The 17,933-nt window shown below is 42.3% G+C and overlaps 1 protein-coding gene across 5 annotated transcripts in view; it reads right to left on the bottom strand.

Annotated features, from left to right (window-relative positions):
- The window catches only part of MYRIP (myosin VIIA and Rab interacting protein), a 341,072-nt gene that overhangs the window by 21,292 nt on the left and 301,847 nt on the right, over positions 1-17,933 (bottom strand). The gene's annotated exons all lie outside the window — the stretch shown is intronic.

The raw sequence follows: 17,933 nt of genomic DNA, 5'->3' as shown, positions 1-17,933 counted from the left end.
GAAATTGGAGTTGGAAAGAGGTGGGTAGCATGGGGGATGAATGCCCAGAAAATTCTTTTGTGAAAATGTACATGACTTTTTATTCCTAGATTTGTGACTAGGCACTGTTGCTGTGCACAAAAAGGAATTCCTGCAGGAGATCTAACAGCTCTCATTGTGAGACAGCTGGAACCTCTGTAAAGCTTCCTATAGCTGTTAGCAACCGTGGCTGGAAAAAATGCAAGGCAACTCTAAATCTTGTGTTAATAATGGTCAAGTCAGCCATAAGTATCCCTCTCTCACCAAAATATTAACAAAGGAACTGACACGTATGAAATCCAGAGATAAACAGACAAGGGATTCAGAGTCCCTGACTTCTCTAAAGATTGACCTGAGTGTGGTTGCTAACTAGATGCTAAAACTCCGTCACTCTCTTTAAAACATTTCTGTGTAAAAGGGAGCAGGAACCGCAAAGACCTATTTTAATTAATGGTGCAGATATCCTATCAATTTTGATGGGACCATATCTCTAAGAAAGAAAAATAAATGATTAAATTACCGCTCACAGAATGATGCTATTATCAGTAAGGGCTATTTACCCGTCCTCAACCAGCAGAGTCAGTGGGAGCTCTATTCATGGGCTGTGTAATGGCAATATTATTCTCAAAGTGTCAATTCCATTGTGTATTATGGAAACATCACTCAAAGGGTACATCTACACTGCATCCCTAGTTCGGACTAGGGATGCAAATGGAGACAACCGAAGTAGTTAATGAAGCGGGGATTTAAATATCCCGCGCTTCATTAACATGATCTCGCCGGCGCGCTAGTTCGAATTGCAGCTGATTCGAACCAGGAAGTACTGAGGAGTAACGTTAGTTTGGACTAAGGGCTTTAGTCCAAACTAACGCGTCCCAGCGCGCACTTCCTGGTTCGAATCAGCGTGCCAGCGAGATCATGTTAATGAAGCGCAGGATATTTAAATCCCCGCTTCATTAACTACTTCGGTCGTCTCCATTTGCATCCCTAGTCCAAACTAGGGATGCAGTGTAGACGTACCCAAAGTTCCACAGTTAACAGTGAGTTAAAGCCAGAACATGTAACCTGTGTGTAGAGTTAAAGTTTGCACTTGATGCAGGGATTCAGCCTTTTTTATATATGAAGAGTATAGTGTGTTTGTCTTAAAATTACACCCTTTGGACACAGAACATGTCCTCATTATCAGGGCTCGACAAATTAGTCAATCTACTCGCCCGGGGTGAGTAGATTTTAAGCCGGCACGGTGCTGCAGCATGATCAGCGCATGCGCAGCATGGTCTGTGCATGCGCAGCGTGCCAAACTGCGTGGCTGGTGAGTGGGGCTCGCCACTGCTTGTCAAGCCCTGCTCATTATCAAGGAAGATGATGGAGCTGCAGCTGATTAATGAAGGCTCCAAACCTGCAAATATTTGAGCATGTGCCATACTTAAAAACATGAGAGTAGTCTCACTGAAATCAATAGGAGTAGTTATGTATTTGAAAGCAAGCACATTAAAACATATGTTTACAGGACCAAGCCCTCACTTACTTCTGATCTCACAAAGACTGATCCAAAGATCTAGATTATGCCTTTTGGACTGCAAGATTTTTAGGAGGCAGGTATCATATCATCATGTGTTTGTAAAGTGCCTACCAACCTAGATTCAATCCTGACCTAAATTTCTAGGCACTAATGTGATAACAGACTATTCAGTAAGGGTATGTCTACAAGGCCACCCTAGTTCGAACTAGGGTGGCTAATGTAGGCATTCGAACTTGCAAATGAAGCCCGGGATTTAAATATCCTGGGTTTTATTTGCATGTTCCCGGGCGCCACCAGTTTTAAATGCCCCGTAGTTCAGACTACCTGTCCGCGGCTACACATGGCACGGACTAGCTAGTTTGAATTAACGCTCCTAATTCGAACTACCTTTACTCCTCCTGCAATGAGGAGTAACGGTAGTCCGAATTAGGGACTTTAGTTCGAACTACCTAGCCCATGCTGCGTGTAGCCACGGAAAGGGAGTCTGAACTACCGGGCATTTAAAAATGGCAGCGCCCGGGAACATGCAAATAAAGCCTGGGATATTTTAATCCCGGGCTTCATTTGCAAGTTCGAATGACTACATTAGCCATCCTAGTTCGAACTAGGGTGGCTAGTGTAGACATACCCTATGAGATTAGTTTCCTTAGTGAAAAATATTTAAAAAGCGATGGGACACAGTAATACTCTCCTAAAATTCATAGACACATACCCAACAATGGCATGTTTGTAGGTGGACATTTCAAACTGATAAAAGGCTCTCTTGGCTGACATTTGTTATAAGCCTCATTCATCTTACTACTGGAAGAAGAGTCATCCTTGCCTCCTACACGTGATGCAAAAGGACAGCCATCACACCATGATAAAGTCTCTTACCTCTGCCTTGTCTCTCAGTCATATAACTTATATGGCTGAGACAGACACGTAGGCAATCTGTATTACAAATATCTAGAGCAGAGCAACTAAAGTGAACCGCACTTTGGAAGCACTCGGCCAGATTCTGATCTCACTTATACTGGTATAAATCTGGAATAACACCATTGATTTCAACAGAGCTTAATGAAATGTCTCTAAAATTTAACATCTGTACTTGAAATCAGAATCTGTTCCACGGAGTTTGAAACAATTTAAGACAATGGGAGTTCAGGAAAAAAATTACAGGCTTTGAATACTGTAAAATCTCGAGTATAATACGCACCTATGTATAATGCGCACCTGCTTTTTAAACGTCAGAATTCTTGAATAAACTAAACTCTGATCTATAATGTGCACCCCCATTATACTTGGGATTTTACGGTATATATAGGAAGAAAGGGGCTCACGCCTGCCATGGGACCCCCTGCCCAGATGAGCTCACACCTGCCGTCAGGTCCCCTGCCTAGCTGCCCATGCCGAGACTGGGCAGGCAGTGAGCCAGGGTGATGCAGCCTAGCGGCGCCAATGGCTCCTTGCTTCACCTGCCACGGAGTCCCCCTGCCCAGCTGAGCTCGCGCTGCGCTGCGCTCATGCCTGCCACGGGGGCCCCCAGGCACAGCCTGAAGGAGCACCAGGCAGGGAGCGAGCCAGGGTGCTGCAGCCTCGCGGCGCAGCCAACTCCGCGCCTTATCTGGGAGCCTGGTGGGGCTGCGACCCTCGTGCCGCGCTGCAGCGGGAAAGTTTGTGTGGACGGGAGGGAAAGTTTAAAACTTTAAAAAAATAGCTCTTATGTATAATGTGCACCCCGGCTTTGACCCTAAAAAAACAGGGAAAAAAGTGCGGATTATACTCGAGATTTTACGGTATGTTCTTTTGCTGCAGTTAATGTCTACATTTACAATTTTGCACCTCTTTATTGTGGTTTTTATATTGCAGGCACACACAACTCTGGATGGATGTTCATTAGTGAGGAGTTTTAAATCTAATGAAATAACATATGTAAAGAAAACGATAGAATCAGCATCTAATTCTTAGGCCGTTTTTCATCCTTCTTTCAATTTGTAACAACAGACACTGAAAAAGGATCCCTGTATATTAGATACAATTTTTCAAAGGGTAGGAAGCTCTTGCTAAGTTTTAATAATTTTTCTTTCACCTATGCTGTGTTTTGTTCTAAAGATTCTGTTACAGATAGACAGTGTCTCAATTTATTCACCAAACGTGAGTTGCGTTACAGAGCCGAGGCAGGAGCGAAGGACACCAGGAAAAACATGCAGCTACAATGGACATGCTTTATTAGAAATAACCCTAGGAGTGACTGGGATAGGGTGTACCAACCTGGCACTGAGCCACTGGGGTGGACAAAAATATTGTGGACACAGGAGGCTACACCCTCTGTTCCCTGATGTGCATGCTCTGAGCGGACAATTCAGATAAAGGGAGGCCGACCCGACCTGTGTGTGTGGTGGAGTGGAGGGACGGAGGTGGAAGGAAGTAAATTGCTGACTACTGCAGATGTCCCTGCAACGCCCCTGATGGCAAAGCCTGGGGACCCAGGCTACCTGCCTGACTTCTACAGAGACTGCCAGGGAAACCAAGTAAGTCACTGCTTGCTTAGGAAGCTGCCTGAACTATGCCCCCCACCCAAAATGATGTGAGGCCTCTGGAGTGATTACTCACTTAGCCAGCCCTTCCACCAGCAGCTGCAGACTGTCTGTTATTTCCCCATACTGCTGGACTGCTTCACTGCCCCAGGTAGGAGGCTGTGGGGCAGAGGTCTTAAAACTCCTGGCCTATGGATCATTCTCAGATGGAGCAGTTGCACAATCTGGCCCAGGAGTCCTGGCAGGCGGGGGGTGAGGGGCTGTCTGTTACAGCTCCCAAGCCCCACCCCTTCCCACCATCACCTTTAGGCCTTTAAGTATTTTCTGGCAAACCTCAACTCTGAGTTTCAAAAGCACCTTTCCTAAACTGTGAGCACTTTTTGTATTATCAACTTCTAATACAAGTTAATAGCAAAAAGAAAATGTGGTCTAACAATAATCTTTAGTTTAACTAGAGGACAAGGTAGACTACGTGAGCCACCAGAGAGGATTATTCTATCCCGGTCACTTGACTCTCTAATAATGTTCTGTGATTCTTTCTCCATATTTTCTTTTTCTTGCCTTTAAACTTGTCTCTCTCTTTATTCTTTAACTTCCTACTAGTCCTTTTCTTTTTCTTTTAGATTTTGGGCTTTTTTGCTACTTTTTTTTTCAATTTGGGATTTATCTTCTTTCAATGCTTGGGTTTAAGGTTTCTCCTTTTCACTCTTTCTTCTTCATTTTTGTCTGATTTTACCTTGCTCTCTCTGTCCTCTAGCTCATCACAGAAATCACTAATGGCAACTCTAAAGCTCTTATTGCAATTTTGGTCCTGTACCACATAACTCCTGGGTCTGTGAAAAAGAAGCTCAATTTCCCTGACCTCATCTGCAAACTCTTTAAGTGAACCAGATTTTTAAAAACCCACAGTGGGCTGATAATTATTGCCTAGAGCTTCCAGTTTGCATCTAGCCAATGAATCACCTCTGCTTTCATCTGCCACAAAGCTCCAAGCTCTTCCGGTTTCAGTCTGTTTGACTGGTGTCAAAGGACTCAAGTTTATGTGGTGATATTTTAAATTTGTTGGCCTCCCCTCTGGAGCTATCATCATATTCATCAGGACACTGCTCCTCACTAGGAAATGACAGCAGAGGAGATGGGATATCACTGTCAGTCTTCTCTTAGCTAGGATGAACCACTCTCCATATTGCATTTTTAATCCCTTCCCCCCCACCATGGATTGCTTCCATTTTACAAAACAGTTTATGTTGGAAGAGGTGTCTACCTTGCTTTCTCCCCTCTCCCTCCCCTAACTAATCAGATTGCTTTCAAACCATAAAATCTTGTCCTTGCTTTTTTAGACATGCCACAATTCTGTAGCACAATTCTGTAGCACAGCATTGGCTTCATGGGTAAAAGCTAATAAATGGAAATAAACCAGCAGTACCATGACAAATGTATCATTAGGACAAAACCAAAGCAGTTCAGACAGTCCAGACAGCTGTGAGCCAGCAAGCATGCACATCCTCACGTATGTTTCAGCTGTGTTCTAGGACAGCTCCGTAGCAGGGTTTCTTGTCCGGAACTTACATACAATTCAGGACACTTCCATACCAGATTTTCTTCTCCTGAACTTATGTACATTATGATCCATGGCTCTTAGAAGTGCTCACCATTATTAGCACTAATCTTTTCTCCTCCTTTTCCTTATATTTGGAGCCAGCTGCTAGTATTTTTACTGTCACTGTCACAACTTTCAGCCTCTAATACAAACATCTCTCCTTAAAACAACATCACAGCTGTGATTTATGATACAACTGAGGAAATTTCACATCAACACGATGCTCATAAAAGGGAAAAAGAACAAAAGGTTCCAACACTAATGACCTGATGGTATTGACTAGGTTCTTCATCACTGCTAGTGCACACGTTATCAGCCCCATTCTTGAGTTGCTTCATCACGCTCTCTGCAGTGTGACTATTCTTTAATCAATATCTGTCTTAATTTTTGGAGAAGGAAAAGTTTTGTTTCATAGAATGTCTAATCTCCTTGGGATTTAAAGAGCACAGTCCCTTTAAGACTTCATCCTGAGGCAGAGGAAGTGTGCGGTTTTATTCAGGAGGAAGGGAGGGGTAGATCAATAGGGTATATGTATCTAGAGTTCGAGACAAGAGGGCCTACAGGAAGCAGACCCTCACATAGGGAAGCACCCGAGAACTAGCCCAAAGCCTGGGAGGGAGAAAGCAGCCAACCAGCAACACCCCAGGACAGGAAGCAGGAAGAGCACCGGAACAGGGAGGAATCACCAGAGAAGGACAAACTAGAGGCTGACCCAGTATCACTGTCACCCAACGCTTGTGATGTTGCATTGGGATCCTTGATGGAGATTGTATTATCCTTGAGCCTAATCCGAACTACCTACTCCGTGCCGCGTGTAGCCGCGAGCACGGAGTCCGAACTACCGGGGCTTTAAAAATGGCGGCGCCCGGCAAGATGCTAATGAAGCCCGGAATATTTAAATCCCGGGCTTCATTTGCAACTTCGGTTGCCTACATTAACCACCCTAGTTCGAACTAGGGTGGTAGTGTAGACATACCCTCAGTGTCTTTCCCTCCTTATTGCTTACCGTTTCTGCAATTTTTGTGTCATCTGTAAATGTTGTTTATTTGATCTTATGTTTTCTTCCAGATTATTGGTAAAAATGTTAAACAGCAAAGTACCAGGGGCCAGTCCCTGCAGGTCTCCACCAGAAACCGCTCAATGATGATTCCATGTTTACAATTACATTTCGAAACCTATCAATTTACCAGTTTTTAATTCATTTAACATATGGCATATTAGTTTTATAGACTTTTTTAAATCAAAATGTTGTGGGCTACCAAGTGTCAGTACATTTCATCAACACTACTGCCTTTATCGACTGAACTTGTAATCTCATTTATAAAAAAAAAGGTAATCAAGTCAGTTTGAGGGGGTCTATTTTCCTGAGTCACCTGCTGAGAGCAATAAGATTCACTCTGGCTTTTATACAAAAATGTGTATAAAAAATGTATGCGCCATAAGAAAACTATCTTCTGCACAGATGAGTTTTACCTTTGTGGTGAATAGTTCCACTGAGTTTGAAGACCAAAGTCACTCACCACATTCCTCATCTGGAGCGTCAGGTGATTTTTTAGGTATCCTAGGCCCTTATCATTTTGTGCCATGAAGAGAAACACAGAAATCTTGAATTTGATTTAATATTCTATTGGAATGCTGTGTAGACTGCAGAGGGCAGGTGACATATGCCCCTGGTAGCCTTTCCTGCTAGAGGGATGCACTGCCACTCAAGTGTGAAAAGGAAATCCGAACACTTATTTAGCAAAATATCTCTGATAACATACTATTCCACTGATATTCTCCAACACAGAGAAAGTTAGAGAAAATTTAGTCTTCCTTTTGAACTGTGATACTTCTCTGTATTAGAATTTATTTTTATTATAAAATTAAATCACTTTCCCAATATAAATGCTGAAATTACTACTAATTAGTTCTAACACTTTGTTTCTGGATCAGCTTGCCACAAAATAAGGAGCAAGGTTATTTTCTCCAAATAAAATATTCTGCCACAAATTGTAAACAGAATGTTTTAAAATCTTATACAAGGCACACAAAATTCAATAATTATCTAAAAATGAACACATGTTTATAAATACTGAATATATGGAATGAAAAGATAAGAAATATTTTCTGTGATTTTTACTAAAGGAAGCTAGAAAATGGACATTTAAATGGATGAACAAAAAATGAATGGCAAAATAAGGGTATAAAACAAGAAGAAAAGAAAAGGATGAGCGGTTCATTTTATTGCATTAAGGATCAAGCTTTCATCCAAAAAATTGGATCTCTGTATCTTGTCTATTTTGGGGACCACAATGATGTAAGGCAAGTTTGTTTAGCTGTATATTATATGTCAGTGATTTTAGAAGATCAACTTTTATTAAGATTATTACAAAAACTACACAACGCTGAACTCTCTACAATTTTTCCATTTGCCAGTCTGATTCAGATATTCCAAGATTCAAACACTGATCACGAGGGAACAATAATGGTGAGGCATTAGTAGCAAAAAGTGGAGAAAGCCCTTTAAAACTGTATATTATTACATAGTGCCTTAACTGTAAAAAATGAAGGCAGAGAAAATGAGGTCTTTAAATGTACAGGCAGTCCCCAAGTTACGCGGATCCGACTTATGTCGGATCCGCAGTTACGAACGGAGCCCTCTCCCTGGTCTCCAGCAGACCAGGGAGAGGAAGCAAAGTGGCGGAGCACGCGGGCAGTGGACAGCCCAGACGCGCGTCTGGGCTGTCTGCTGCCCGCGTATTCAGCCGCTTTGCTCCCCGTCCTTCTGGTCTGCAGACCGGGGGACGGGGAGCAAAGCAGAGCAAAGCGGCTGGACATGCGTCTGGGCTGTCTGCTGCCCGCGTGTTCCACCGCTTTGCTCCCCGTCCCCCTGGTCTACAGACCAGGGGGACGGGGAGCAAAGCAGAGCAAAGCCGCGGAGCCCGAGGGCAGCAGGACAGCCACGGCGCGTCTGGGCTGTCCTGCTGCCCCCGTGCTCCGCGGCTTTGCTCCAGACGCCTGTGGTACAGCAGCTGGGGCGCTGTCGGTTGGTCCTGTAGCGCCGCTCTGGGCGCTACTGGACCAACTTGGCAGCACCCCAGCTGCTCTGCCCCAGGCATCCTGATTCAGCCACTACTGGTCAGTTTCAGCAGCGGCTGAATCAGAACGCCTGGGGCAGAGCAGCTTGGGTGCTGCTGGGTTGGTCCAGTACCGCCGAGGAGCGGCGGCGCTACTGGACCAACCCAGCAGCACCCCAGCTGCTCTGCCCCAGGCATCCCCAAGTCAGCCGCTGCTGAAACTGACCAGTGGCTGACTACAGGAAGCTCCTGCCCCGGGCTTCCTAGAATCAGCCGCTGATCAGTTTCAGCAGCAGCTGACTTGGGGATGCCTGGGGTTCTTAAGTTGAATCTGTATGTAAGTCAGAACTGGCATCCAGATTCAGCCGCTGTTGAAACTGATCAGTTTCAGCAGCGGCTGAATCTGGACGCCAGTTCCGACTTACATACAGATTCAACTTAAGAACAAATCTACAGTCCCTATCTTGTACGTAACCCGGGGACTGCCTGTAGTTAATAGTCTGAAGCATTTTGCCTTACCTGAATCTTCATCTTTTCTATTTATTTTTTTAAAAGATTTTAATTGTGGTAAAAAAAACGAATAAAGATGACTACTTTCTACTTCATGAAGCATTGACAAATTGTCCACTAAGTTCTGATTGCATAATCTTTTCTATCAGTGATGAGGCATGAACCAGACAAACAAATTTGATTTTTTAGATCTGTTTTCAAACCTGATAGAAAAAATATTTTGACTTGTACAGAGAACAAATATGCTCTGGAAATGTGGAAGCCCTCAATAACGTGTTTACGAGTCCCTTTTACTGAGTAAGGAAAATATGGACAAATAAAGCACTCTCACCTGCTGTAGTACTGAGGATAAAACCTGTAGTTGTAAATGAAGATCAAAAGCCTTTTGTTTTTCCTATGTAGTTGGTCAGCAATTAAATAGAAAGGCAGAAAAGATATATTAATTCCTAAACAGATTAAAACAACATGCTTGTAGAGAACTATAGAATGAAGATAAGGGATAAGGTGTAGATGAATACAGAATACTATAAATCCTTATATTTTAACATGTATAAATAAAATATATGAAATAAATCATTGCCTAATTTTCTTTATTTGCAAGATTCAGAGTAGCATTGCTGATTAAAGATTGCAAAATGTCTGGATTCTCAAGATACATTATTGAGAATGTGAAATAAACATGAAATGATGGTTTGCATCATCACTAAAGAAAGTGGTTCCAGGCAGATGATTTCTGTAAGAATGTTGAGAAACAAGAAACTTGCATTTATAATTTTTGGATCCATATGACTCACCCCTGAAAACAGATTTCTGTGCTTCTTTTGGCAACAAGTTACAACTATATAACAAATAAATATTGTGCGTAATTGCAGGGTCAACAATATTAATACAGTAGAGTCCCTATCATCCGACCTAAACGGGACCGACACATGGTCGGATTCCCGAATATGTCGGATGATACAGACTCTACGGTAGAGAGCAATGGAACAGCTGATGCCACTCCTGCTGGGGACCAAGTCCCTGCAGAGCAGCATCAGCTGTTCTGTTGCTCTCTAGGAGCAGCTGCTGTCGCTCCTGCCAGGACGCTTCCAGGCAGGAGCGGCCTCAACTGTTCCCTTGCTCTCTAGGAGAAGCTGCTGCTGCTGCTGTTGCCGGGATGCTTGCAAACAGGAGCGGCATCAGCTGTTCCCTTGCTTTCTAGGAGAAGCTGCTGCTGCTGCCGCCGCCAGGAGCTGCAGAGTCGGATAAAGCAGAGTGTTGGATTACCGGGTGGCGGTTAATCCGGACTCCACTGTACCTCACTTTCTTAAAAAACAAGGTTTCCCGTAGTCAGATCTGACAGTGTTTTTTTACCCATGAAAGCTTATGCCCAAACAAATATGTTATTCATTAAGGTGCCACAGTACTCCTTATTGTTTATGCAGATACACACTAACATGGCTATCCCTCAGACTTATCACTTCTTAAATCCTTGGCAAGTTCTATCAGATGCTGATGAAATAAATTCAAGATGCAAGGAGGTGGTTTGTTTTTGGTAAGCCAAGGTTGTCACATGAAAGTCATATGTGGGTCCTTCAGCTTAGCAGGCCTGGGATGGAAATTTCCATCCCTGCTGTACCCAGCTTAACATAGTGTGGGACACTGCAAGCCCAAACAGCAGCTGGGCTTTATCAGCTCTAACCCATGCCTAGAGCAGGGAAACTACTAAGCAGTAAACAAGTTTGACCTCGGTCTCAGCCCATAAGAGTGATAAGAATGACATTGAGCCAGGTATGTGCACACCAGGTAAACAACTGTAGTATAACTAGTGTAGGAAGTCCCATGCCAATTGAGTCTCAACAGGGATCTAGACCTCGAAGGGTGTCCTGAATCCCCCTAGCTGGAGCCACGTCCACTGTGGCTGGGTGCGAGGGAACCGGAACAGGACTCCCAGCAGACCTGAAAGGGCATAAACATTTCCAAGTGCCTGTTACTTTTTTATGCATTGCTTTGCCTATGCTGATTTGTATTACTTTGCAGTAGCTATGTAACCATCTGGCAGTATTAAGCCTGTAATAGTAGTGATGTAGTGAGATTAATAAAAGCAACTATCTATCCCTAATCGACTCTGTCTTGAAGTGAATCCACAACCTTGTTGGGCCCTGCCCCTGTCAGTTGACAAAGGTCTCCTGGAATTCTGTACTTTTTAATTTGTTACATTGCACACTTTGGTGTGTGCATCCAGTGCATGTATCTGAATAAAATGACTTTTAAAAATGTCCTTCTCAATAAGGTGAACCTTTTGTATTGAAACATCTACAAAGAGTCAAATTCCTAATGGTTTGCATCATCACTAAAGAAAGTGGTTCCAGGCAGATGACTTCTGTAAGAATGTTGAGAAACAAGAAACTTGCATTTATAATTTTTGGACCCATATGGCTTGCCCCTCATGGGTGATTACTTTGAACTAAATTTTCACAAGTGACCATGAGTTTTGAGTATCTAAGCTGACATGACTTGAATTGGATTGTCAAATGTGCTGGACAACCACAACCCCAAAAGAAGTCAGTGGAGTTGCAAGTGCTTAGCATCTCAACAGGCATACCCAAAAAGTGTCCTAGTTTGAAATATTTAAAATTCCTGAAATCATAGGCTCCTATTAAGAATCAACTTCATCCTTCCTGATTAGGTAAAAATAGCTCTATGTCATTTACTTGGTGGGGATTTGTAGCGTGAGATTTTAAGCCCCAAATCTAGAGAACTACTTCATCACAGATTTAAAATTTACGCATATGCTCAAAAGCTTTGCTGGATTGAGAATTTTAAAATCAAGGCACTATCAACCCAGCGTGAGCAATGAAATCTCCTGGCTCTTTGTGGAAGAATAGGTGTTATATACCCTGGCATCTTTAGTGAAAATATTTTATCCCACATAGCCATTCAGTATTTTGTGCATGAGATGATGGCCATTCTCCACCATTGTCATGGCTACATTTCTATGATCCTGTATGCATGAAGTGCTTTCAGGTAAAAGATGTTTGTCTGAATTATTATTATTAATTATTATTATTATTAATAATAATCATCATCATCATCTTATGATGTACCAATGTGCAAGAATTATTCTGTGTGTATCACATATAAGTGTAAAATACTTTAAAAATGTATCTCAGGGCTTGCCTACACAGGGCTGTTTACTAGAGTAAGTATATCCATATAGAGAGACTGCTATCTACTTGAGAGTGATGCACTGTGGGTAGCTATCCCACCCTGTCTGTGCCACTTTGCATTCTGTGTTATGCTCCTGGTGAACACTGGGACCCAAACTGTGCAGTGGGTGGTTATAGGTTCATGTTATTAGCGTTCCATAATGCGCTTCCTTCCCCCTTGCTTGAAATCAACATGAAATTGTCTTTTCACCCCCTTTTTGGCCCTGGGTACCCACGCAGATGCCATAGCAGTGCGAGCATGGCCCTCCTTGTGGATCTTGTTGTGTACCAAATCATTGTGATGTTGACGTGTTCCTTGGTGAGTCTAATGGTGCAGTATTTTGAGAGCATAAGCATGTCACTCCACAAGGAAGAGTACGAGGAGAAATCTCCGTCTCAGGGTGCCACAGGCACTCTGTACAGGTAAGCCTTTGCATTCAGCAAATTGGAAAAACAGCTGGCATTTGATCCTCTGGAGACAGTGGTTCTGATGCTGTCAGACAAGCACAGACTGATGGGACGATGTAGTGCTGCAGGTATGGGACAATCAACAGTCATGGCCACTTGTGCTGCTCGGTGTGCTGCCTGCTAGGAGATATGCTCGCAATACTGGCCACACAAAAAATGAAATTCAAACTTTCCTGGGGCTTTTCCTGTTCACCTGGAAAGCAAATTCTGGACAAAGCGGTCAGAGCAGGGCACTATGGGATGCCTTCCGGAGACCAAGAACCTCAACTTTCTCAACGCTGCGTCTATACTACCGTGAATTTGACCATGTAAGGTTAAATTTTGCGTTACTCTTTGTGAAACGCAGGAGTGCCAAAATCAACTTCAGCGGCCTTTAAAGTTGACAGAATAGGCTTGGCAGCGTAGAGTCACTGTTTAGAAAAATTGACCGTATGCGGCTAACGTTGACGTAAACTCCCAGAGTAGACCAGGCCTTAGTCTTCCCTGTCAATAGCCTCCTGCTTGGCCAAAATATGGTGGGAAAAGTATGGAACAAGGTTTTTTAGGGAGGGTGGGGAAGGACTGTTAAGGACTTCCCCCCACGCAGACCCTAGCTGACCCCCTAGCCAATCCCATTTACTCAGGCACATTTGCCCTGTACACATGTCCCTAAGCCCCTCAGAGATCTCCTCCCCTCATCTCCACATGTCCCTTCACCCCCTGTGCCCATGTGTCTCTGTGTCCCCACTTAGGAACTTCCCTTCTGTCTGTAGCTCTGCATCTCTCTCCTCCTCTGCCCATGCAGCCCTACACTTCCACTCCAGTTCAGCCCCTACCCTTGTCACCTCCACTCCCATTCAGCCTCTATCCCAGTCTGTCCTCCTCCACTAACTTTTATAAGCCTCTTTCTACCCCCCATCCCAGCAGCCCCATGCTGTCTGTCTCCACATGGTCCCTGTCTCCTGGCCAGGTGCTGTGAAGAAGGCTCTAGGGCTCTCTCTTCCCTGATGGCTGGGAGCAGCTACAGTGCTCTAGCATCACAGCGCCCTCTGGTGGGCAAGATGCAGAACTGCAGAAGGTATTTTTCACAGGGAGCTGTAGCTCAGTTCTAGCACCGCCCCACCCTCTGGTGGACAAAAGACAGAACTGCAACATATTTTTGTATGCAAAAAAAAATTAAAAAGATGTGACTCTTTAATTACACATATGCACAGTGGCTCAGAATTTCCCAAGGAGTAAATGAGCTCAAAGAATGTTTGTGTATGAGAATAAACCTTCAGGCATGCTACATGTATTAAACAATATTGTCCAAGGTCAAGATTTTCAAACTTGTGTCCTAAAGTTAGGTTCCTAAATCCATATTTAGCCATCCTAATGTAAATTACCTGATTTCAGAAGTGCTGAGCACTCACCAAGATCCACTGAAGCCAATACCAACATTTTGGTAGCTTGAAGACTTAATGTCGCCAATTCTCAGAATTATATTGCCAGTCTCTTGATATGTGTTTTTCTTCTAGTACCAGCTCATGAAATCATGGAATTATATGAGATTCCAATATTTTTTAAAGGATTTAACTCTCATGGTTACAGGAAAAAAGTTTGAAAATATGAACCCAAATGTTTCAAAAACCAAAAAGCAAATAAATAGAATCCCCAAATGTGTTTTTAAGAATACCATGATTTTAAGACAATCTCAAGATTTTTTTGTAGCCTGAATGTTCAAGTTTGGCAACACTGAAGATGTCATTAGCATATAAAGCTACCCACCCACTCCTGCCTCATCTTTCATAAATTATCTCTTTCACATACAACCCAATTTTCAAGTATAGTTGCTCAAAATAGGGTGCTCAATTCTACATCCAGGGGCTCCAACTAGTCACCCAGTCACATGCTTTAAACATGCAGAGTAGATACCATGTTCAGCACTGTCATATGAAACTCTGTGACCACTTTTGACATCTGGTATTTCAGTTTAAGATTTTCAAAATTCGCTAATGATTTTGGGTGCCCAACTTCAGACACCTTAAAAAGAGCTTGATTTTTAGACATAGGAGAACATTCACCTTTTGGAAATCAGATCTCTTTAAGGCATCTCATGTTGGAACACCTAGAATCTGAGGCATCAACAATTTTTAGTCATTTTTGAAAATTGTATTTTTTTTATTTTATTCCCAGTGGGGAGCTTCATCTACTAACGTATCAATTATATAATTTGTCTATCACAAATATGTTATCAATTTAGAAGAATTTTCATCTAATATATCTTCTTAGTTTCAGTATTTCATTGCAACATGTTGGTCAGCCACCTACCTAAATAGTTGAAAGAGTGATCAAATAACATCAATGAAATACTTGCCAAGAATAGAAAGGATTCAGCTCACATTTTCTAAATAGTGGGGCTTCAGTAAGTTCTGCTATAAATTCCTCTGAGGCCATGACTGTGAATAGTGTTGAGAAGTCTTGACTTCATTACAGACAAAAGAACATATTCAACAGGCTTGGATGACTAAATCCGAAGAGCCTTACTTTCTTTTAAAAGCAGAAAAGCACTTAGCTAGGAATGCTGGACATTCATTTTGTTCATTTTTTGTTCTTTCTTCCTGAAGAGATAGTACTATAGGAAAACATGACATTCTTTGGAGTTTTTAAAAACAGCGTTCTTTAATTTAAAACGCTAAAATAATAATAATAATGAATAATCCAGTATCTGTTCAGGGTTAAAATTAGGGAAAACCTGGGCACTCCTGTGGCTTTAGAGGTCTATAAACTTATTCACAGAAGTATACCCCCATATTATCGAGGTAACAGTACAAGCCCAAATATCAAAGAATAATTCTCAGGTTCTCTGTCAAAAAATTGATTTTTGAAATGTAACTATGTTAACTACAGCCAATTAAAAAAAGCCCAGAATACAAATCATTAGTTTCCCTTCCTCACTATATGACGTACATGTTTCTAAAACAACTTCAGTTCCTTCTCAGTAGATCCATAAAGTAAAGGGCTGTGAATCACGGAACACACACTTTCTAATAAATGAAAGCTATGTTTGCCAAAGAGTGGCATGTAATCTAATAAGCATCTGATCTCAGCATCAAAATCATTGCAATAGCTATAATGAGAACTATGTTCTTAAGAAGTGTAGGTTAAGACAGATCACCAGACATTAACACCCCTGTACAGGCAGGGAGGGACACTTTTCTCCCTGGCTGGTCATTGTGTATTCTGTATCTCATAGTTCAAGTCCATTGCATTACTGAGCCTAAATGAAGAGACTGTGAATTCATAGAAGAAAAGATCTCCAGGAATAAACAAAAACATCAGGGCAGGGGTTTTCATTTTGCCAGTAAAGAGAATGGATTTGGGGGGTATAAAACTAGGTGTACCGAGATACCCTGGTAATCCCTTCACCAAGGAGACAAACTATCAGTACGTTCTGTATTATGAAAGGGGGAGCACAAACATCCTGTCTGGAAAACATCGCAAAGAGGTTGGGTGAGCTAAATTTCATTGGATAAGACCAGACTCTAGATGACAAGTTATGATTTTATTTTACATGTAATCATTTGTTTCCGCTACTGTGACTCGCTATTTCTACTTTTGAAATCTCTATACTTCATTGAATAATCTTTTACTTGTTTTCAGGTACATTCGTGTTTCGGTGTGTTAAACAGATCAGTGATCTGAAGGGAAGTTGGTACGATGATGTCCACTGCTTCTTTGGGAGCAGCAGATTTGTGAATTAGAGTGGACCAGGGGCTTGTCACTTCAGAGGGACGCTTATAGGGTTCAAAGTCTATTGCTAACATGTGGTAGAGAGTGCGCAAGGGTTTGTTGCCCATAGCCAGAGGGGTTAGAGAGCCAACTCCCAGAAAAAAACAGAAAAGGCTTCCTCACACTAAAGGCAGGTGATACCGAAGTGCCTCTCTATCCCAGATATACTAGGAAGTGTTACACGTATACAAACATCTTGGTCATCAGCTAAACCATACGCACATTTCATGAAGAACTCAGGCTATAAGACTTTAGCTTATATGTTTGAAAAGCAGGATATCATCAAAATAGAGGCTAGTATATTACAAGGTGCAGAGATCTACCATGTATTCAGGTGCATGTGTATAGACCACATGACAATATGTGCAAATAAAGCCAGACAAAAAAGCAGGTGGTAAATATCCTTTTATGTCTACACTGCAGAGCTGTTCCGGGATACCAGAGGTATCCTGGAAAAGCTTTGCTGCATCCAAGGAACGCATCTGCTTTTATTTTATTTTATTTTATTTTAAAGCAGACACTTCTTTTGGCATCCCTGTAAACCTCATTCTATGAAGAAGAGGAGATGTTCTGAAAGAGGGTTTTTTTCCCCAACATCTAGCCCCATGTAGACAGGCCAAATATTGGAAAAGCCTCTTTTGGAAGAAAAGCGGAAAAAGATATGCACATCGTGGTTCGCAATTTGAGTATCTTTTTCCGACTTTTCCCCGCAGTGTAGACATAGCCTAGATTCTGGATTTTGGTACACTTCACACAAACAATGGATCAAGCACATTCTCTTGGGAGCGACCCTGAATTTCAGAATCTAGATAACATTTTGATATATATAGGCTCTTATTATCAGATAGAAAATAGAATCAATAGACATTACGGTGCTGGACAGAGACATATATAAAAAAAATACCTAGATAGAGAGGCAACAGGAGAACTTATGGCATTGGTGTAAAGGAGAGCAGGTAAATGCTGAAAAGGTTTCCATTGACCATTGAATGAACAGAGGTGAAAAAACAATGGCAAGACATATTTAGGAAAAAACCAAAGCATTAAAGCCTCTACTGTGGCACATCAGTGTGATTTCATTAAAGCCAATGGAACTACACTGATTTATGTGAGCAGAGAATCAGAGGCTACATAAATCAATTTCATTTGACCTGGTCTTGCAGGGTTTCCATAAGCAAAGCTCTCACTGATGGAAATGGAAGTTTTGACTGGACAAGGATTGCAGGGCTGAGTTTCACTTTCATCAAGAGACCGTTTAAACTCTTTGCTGTTCCCAGACAATGTTATATACTTTATTCC

Source organism: Pelodiscus sinensis, chromosome 2 (genome assembly GCF_049634645.1).
Source record: "Pelodiscus sinensis isolate JC-2024 chromosome 2, ASM4963464v1, whole genome shotgun sequence".
NCBI lineage: Eukaryota > Metazoa > Chordata > Testudines > Trionychidae > Pelodiscus > Pelodiscus sinensis.
Note: the sequence above shows the minus strand (reverse complement) of the source record. Positions and strands in the feature narration are given on the sequence as shown.